Genomic DNA, 6,921 nt, shown 5'->3' on the forward strand with positions numbered 1-6,921 from the left:
GGAAACATTCAAAACTTTTCAGCCATCTAAAGGAAATCAAGTAATTGGGAGCAAAAGGGAGATCATGAAGAATCAAGTCCACCTCAGATTCTGGACACTTTGGGGATTCATGAATGGGGAGGAAGAAAGTGACATGATTACCTTTTGGAGGGGGGGGGGGGGGGGTTGGGGGAATGGCTACTCAGAATTATTTCATTGAATATAAAGAGCAAACCAAATTCATAGTGAAAGACCATAGTATGCTCTGGAGAGGAAAGCTAACTAGGAGCTGATCCAAACTAAAATGACCATATTTCAAGTCTCCACTTACAATGACAATATGCCGGTCTTACAGCAGGAGAAGACAAAAAACAGTGTATGAAAAAGAGAAAATGGAAACTTCCTTATACTTACCACGGGGGAATTCATGGTACTCAGTAGGGTTCGATAAAAAGTGCATGTTGGTTCCCACTGGATAAAAAGGTATTTCCCTTCATTCCAAACAGGAAGAATTTGGGCTAAGATTATAACATAACTTTTATTATCATTAGTATTATTGTACATATTTAATGTTGCCCTAAAAAGGAACAACTGGTTGTTACTGAATGTTCAAGCTTTTCAAGAAAACCCTTAATAATTTAAAGTGAGAAGTATATGTGAGAAGAATCTCATTTTTCATTTAAAAAAAATCCATTTGTTATTCAAGATTTCTATGGAATTTGACTTACTCTATTATTAGGTTAGCACAATTATCCTGAAACCACTTGAGAGACATCACTGAAAAATAAGTATGATTGTGAGAAGGCACTCAACACTTCTGAAGGGTTTGCTTCAGCATGTATCGGGCAACTGACGTTATACAATACAAAGACATCATCTCCCAGGCTATCCAAAATTAGCCAAGTAATTATTTCTTGAACTCTAGAGCTCTATAAATATTTAGTGATTTTGTAGTTCAGTTTCCACATGTTCTATTTGTAGTGAAGTGTGCCTTGGTCATCAATGCTCAACGATAGCTAAACTACCACAGGCCTGAACTAAAGTCCATTAAGCTGTGACGCTTTGGGGGTTGTGACACTGCTTGCCCTGTAACTCTGGGTGTCTTAGATGCTATACAGCTGTGGCTCACTGTCCGGTCACCAACAGCCAGCATACAAGCATGCAGGTCACACACTAGCCTCTACCAGCCAGTTATTTTTTTTGCAGGGTGACCCCAACCTCCCAGTCCTGAATTTCCCACAAACCATCTGCCCTGTTGCCTCCAGCCATCTCGCTGAACAGTTGCACAGGTTACGTGTGCTGGTCCCTTAAAGAGACAGTAACCAGCGGCTTATTACCTTACCTGGGGTTAACAGAGCTCAGACCTCACAGTCCCTTTGTCTCCTCAGGTGAAGAGTCCAGGCCAAAGTCTGGTCAGTCTTGCTGGAAAAGAGACTTGGCGAGAAACTCTGCTTAGAACAAGAGACTCTAGATTGCTAAATCAAGTTTTAACCTTAGAAGCATATTTTTACTTTGGTTTGCTTGTAACCCTTTCTATCTTTATGCCTTATACTTGGTCTCACTTAAACACACGACTTTTTGTTTAATACACTTGTTTTACTTTCACTAGAAACCAGTTCAGTGCCTTGATTAAAACATAGTGTTTGAGGAAATTTGAGCAGATAGTTTAGGGGAAATGTGGGACTGGGAGGATGTTGGGGGTCACCCTGCAAACAGTAAGTGGGTGGTGAAAGCCAGGGTGTGACCTGCATGCTTGTACGCTGGCTGTTGGTGTCAGGGCTGTGAGCCACTGCATGCTTGTACGCTGGCTGTTGGTGTCAGGGCTGTGAGCCACAGTAGCACAGCATTTAAGGCAACCAGAGTTGTAGGTCAGGTAGTGACACAACCCCTTCCTTGTCTGTGTTGAATCCCAAAACCTCACAGACTTCAATGGGCTTCAGATCAGGCCCTGTGGACCATATTCTGAAAGAGTATTTGCCCAAATAATACAGCACATCTTTCAGAAAGACATTGCATTGCCATATGCAATCTCCAAATGATGAGTTTATCCCTGCCAAGGTAAACTGTTGCAAAAGATAATTATCCTCATTGTTACAATATTTCATCTGATTTCCAATCTGAATGCATCTAACTTCAATCTCCGCCATTGGAGCTTTACCCCATATTAAAGTTTGAATCTTTAAAATATAGGACTAGGGGTTTGGCCCTTTGCCATTTTTCTTGATCATTTGTCAAGAGTTAGCAATTGTTTGACTTTTGCACAATTATAATCAAAACCTTAACAAGGCATTAACATACAGTAGGGAATTTTTGCACCTCACATCACAATTATGGAAATTCTTGTGAGAAATATTATTTTATATGGAAATTATGAGAACTCTTGTTAAGATCTTAGGACATCAAAATCAACTATTTTATATCCAAACTCCTAAAAAATCCATCTAACATTGCTGCATTCACTTTATTGTATAGTTTCACATTGCTGAAGCTGATGTGACTGTTAAAGGTATGATCAGTTTGGTTTCCAGCAGTGAAAGATCAGTCACTATTATACTCTGGCAGGAAATTGCATATAATAATTATTAAATGTATTGTTCTGAACACTTTCATAACAGTGGCTAAAATATAGTGAATCTCCCAATAACAACTATTCAAAGAATGTTCAGAACTCTTTTATTCTCACTTCTTGCTATTAAATAGTGAGACAATGTTTTGACAATTTAGTTCAGATAACTCCCTACCCGGATCGAAAGCTTAACTAAACCTTTTCATATCTCCCTTTTCTCTTTCTGTGTGTTCCGTTATTCTCTCTCCCCCTGCCCCATAACCAGGTTTTTCTCCCTGTCCCTCACAATTCCCAGATCCCCTTCTTCTATTCTAAGCTACACAATGTACGATAATAATCATACTCAATGGGACTATCCGTGTACTTAAAAGTTAAGCTGTGTATAAGTCTTTGCAGGATCGGTGTCTGAAACACTGACTACCTAGCTCTCTCCCAGGGGATTACTTATGGAACTCATTACACAATGACAGCTGGATGGGCTCCATGCAGATACAGGGGCCTGCTTTCACAGATGTCACAGATGTAGTTGCACGATTGGGGTTCAGTAGAAAGCCAAGATTAGGTAGTAAGTGTTTGCAAAACTGGACCATTAAAGTGAGTAGCAAAGCTTTGTATTGAAACTAAAGTATGATTGTAGAAACTATAAAGACCACACCGAGTTTAGTGGAGTAGGGACCAACACAACATAATCTACATACCTTTGGTCACCATCAGGCTGAGCTACAGTCAAACTGGCTAGCTACAACCAGAAGACTCCATAATACTAATCTCTGAATCAACCAGTCCCTGAATCAATTCAATACAAACAAATTAAATAATTCACCCTAGTCCTGTATGACGAACTCTAGTCTGAATAAATGTTTCTAGCCAAATTTATAAACTACTGAAAAACAGGAAGTACAGCTATATCTTAGGGTATAATGCTGCTGCTGGCTTCTGCTGCTGTAATAAATTGCATAGCCCTCATCCCAGCCTTTTGGATTAAGTAATAAAAGAAAATGAGTAAGAGTGCAATTCAATCATTTTTCCTTTATTGAATAAAACATCTTTTTTTTGGTTCACTAACGTAGACAGTCATGAAAATGAATGGTTTGGCTTCACCCAAAATGATGGATAATCTTCCTAGAAGAGCGTGACAATGATGGACAGACATCTTCTGTGTGAAGAGGTAATAGAAAGGCTGACACTTTGATAGACACCATGATGAATAAGCCCTCAAGGGGTTGCAAGTGAATAGGTTAATATAAGTGTTCTCACACTCTGACCTCTTTCACCCTCCCCGTCAATGCAGTTCTATGTTCATATGAGAATAGAATATATATATTTTTTCTGGATTTATGTTCCCTGTGGCATATTTCTTAACATTGTTCTAAAATACTGGATGATAATATTTGCTTTACTTAAGCGGTTAAAGTGAATGCTCCTCTACTCTCTGAAGTTCCCAGGTATCTTCCCTAAACTTGGCTTTCCCTCCTATCCAATCATTTTTGCAGATGCCACTTGTACCTGATATCATACCATACGGACATTTGAACATAACAATTGTAATCACCTGTGATTTGTTTTGTCATATGTGTGTATGGAAGTTAATTGTGGACCAAATTCTGATTGAATTTACACCAGTGTCATTGCAAAGCAACCTAATTTACTTCAAATGATTTACCCTGGTGTAAGTATATTAGAATTCAGACCTGTTTCTCCTAAACTACATCTTCATCTATCCCTGTTTTAAAGTCTAAGGCCTGGTCTACACTGAGGAATTTTGTTTGCATAGCTATGTCAGTTAGGGGTGGGATTTTATTATTTCACGTAGGTAACCTATAGAAGCTATACCAACAAAAGTATAAACTGTGTCTAAACTCAGAAGATTCGCTGGTATAACTATATTGGCAAATCTTTTAACTATAGACAAAGCTTCATATGGTTTAAGTTTGGGAAGTGTTAATTAATCCAAATAATGTGACTGGATAGGCTTCTGAGGAGGACAGCACAGCTGAGAAACAAAAATGGGTTGAGGTTTCGTTAAAACAAATAGTAAACCATCTGGAATTCAGAACAAGGTAAATTTCTCCAGAGAGAGAAATTTGTAAATTGGAGGGAAAGATTACACTTTATGAGGCGCCAATTTATAGCAACATGTCACTTTGTTGCCAGGGTGTTTAAAAGTACCAAAAAGGCTATCAGAAAAAGAACAACATAGGAAGATGTAGAAGACACCCTTTTCTCCATGTGTCATTATATAATGCCTGCATCTGCAACTTTCACTCCATGCACCTGAAGAAGTGAGGTTTTTTATCCACGAAAGTTTATGCCCAAATAAATCTGTTAGTCTTTAAGATGCCACCAGACTCCTTGTTGTTTTTGTGGATACAGACTAACACTGCTACCCCCTGATATCATGCAGATATTGTCTCCCAGGGTCAGGCATGGAAGACGTGGGCCTAAAACATTAAACTAGTGGATAGGGCACTGGACTGGGACGCTGGAGATGTGGGTGTTATTCTAGGCTCTACCACTGGCCTGCTGTGACACCCTGGGAAGACACAGCACTTCTTTCTGCCTCTGTTTTCCCTCCTACCATTGTCTTTCTTGTCTGCTTAGACTGTAAACTCTTTAGGGAAAGGATTGTCTCTCACTAGGTGTTTGTACAGTGCCTAGCTTAATAGGACCCCAGCTGGGCACTACTTTGCTAGCCATAATAGCCACATCCTTATTACAATAATCTTAATAGTATTGAAATGTGGGTTTATGGATTCCTTTAATTTTTTTCTTCTTTTAATTTAATCCTTCTGCTTATAAATTTATAGGATACAATATAGTGTTGCAAACAAGTTGATTCAGTGTGAATTTGTCATCATTCCTTCTAAAAATCTTTGTTTCTTATTAATCCTGTCAGGATTCTGAAAACGTTGCGGTCTTGAGCCGGCAATCAAGTTGACATAACATCTATCATTTAATATTCTCTTATGTTGTTGGAATTTCTTGAACTGAACTAGCTTCATATTATCCATTTTCCTCAAACAACAACTGCAACTGCCGAAGGAGTAATTTTTGATGGGAGGAGATTTTCAATGGGTTTTGAATTAATGGTGATTGAACTGTGTTATAAAAGAAGAAAATAAACTGAGGATTTATGCTGTCAGTAAAGTATGTTCTGCCACTAAGAGAAAACAAACTGTCAAACTTCAGATCAGAAGAATATTAAATTACACTTGAATGGAGTATTATCACTAAGAGTAGAGTTATAAGTAATAACTATTTGAGAATATAGGTTGTTATTACCCAGAAAAATACAACAAATAGGACACTGGACTGGGACTCTGGACATCTGGGTTCAATTCCCAGATGTACCACCAACCTGCTGTGTAATGTTAGTTAAATCACTTCCCGTCTCTGTACTTCTGTTTTCCCCCCCGCCCTCTCCATTTGGGCTGTACACTCTTCAGGACAGGGATTGTCAGTTACTCTGTGTGTACAATGCCTACCATAATGGGGCCTTGATTTGTAGTACAAATTAGAAATTATATCAGTATTATAGTGATAGATATATAGCCTAGCCCCAGGAAATAATCAAATCCAGATAGTGTAGAAGTGTATAAGAATGCTACCAAACATTTTTGAATCTCAGAAATGACTCATTACAGTTTTGGACAAAGGTGTAGGCCAGTTATTTCTTTCTATACTTTGATTAGTTTGCCCTTTTAAGTATATTCTTAAGCATGATGTTAATCCTGCAGTCCCTTTGAATACAAGAATCCCATTGGACTTCAGTTTACTATGGTGATAAGAAGCAAATTAAAAAGTCTACCTACAAATTGCTGCCACATATCGCGATCATGGCTTTTTTTTTTATTTATTTTTTTGGCTGCTTGGGGCGGCCAAAACCCTGGAGCCGGCCCTGCCTACAAAGAAGGTGGGTTTTGTCTGAGTTAGGACCGCAGTATTTGGCCAGCAATGTTTCTATTAGTGTGCTAGGTTATGGGTACCAGGCACAGAAATGGTTTTGGTGCACCACATAAAACATTCAGGTGTTTTATTTCCCTACATCTCTTGGTTAAGAATCACCTTTCTACCAAATTGTTGTGCCACCTTTGCTTAAGTAAGATAGCAAAAGTGCTATCAATATACTATTAAAACATATATGCTTCACATTTAGTCAATAAGGATATTAACTTTTTGAGAAGTGAACTCTGTTAGGTTGGGGGCAGCAGAACGTTTGTGGCGTATTCCAGTAAAATGCAATGCCACTTTAGTTTGACATTGAAAGTCCAGGTAACTGCATGAGTCACATCAAAAGAGTTCTAATAATTTCAACTCCACTTTTAATATAAATATTACTTATCTTTCCAGCCATCAATTTGCTGTATGTATTTCCT

The 6,921-nt window shown here is 38.4% G+C and overlaps 1 long non-coding RNA gene across 2 annotated transcripts in view; it reads left to right on the top strand.

Moving 5' to 3' along the window:
- The window catches only part of LOC117883218, a 62,769-nt gene extending 57,102 nt beyond the window's left edge, over positions 1–5,667 (top strand). For both annotated transcript variants that reach the window (XR_004647205.1, XR_004647206.1), the window contains exons 2-3: positions 3,616–3,713; positions 5,442–5,667. This is a non-coding gene — a long non-coding RNA (uncharacterized LOC117883218). The remainder of the gene's footprint in view (positions 1–3,615; positions 3,714–5,441) is intronic.
- The last annotated feature ends 1,254 nt before the right edge of the window (positions 5,668–6,921 follow it).

This window comes from Trachemys scripta, chromosome 9, assembly GCF_013100865.1.
Source record: "Trachemys scripta elegans isolate TJP31775 chromosome 9, CAS_Tse_1.0, whole genome shotgun sequence".
NCBI lineage: Eukaryota > Metazoa > Chordata > Testudines > Emydidae > Trachemys > Trachemys scripta.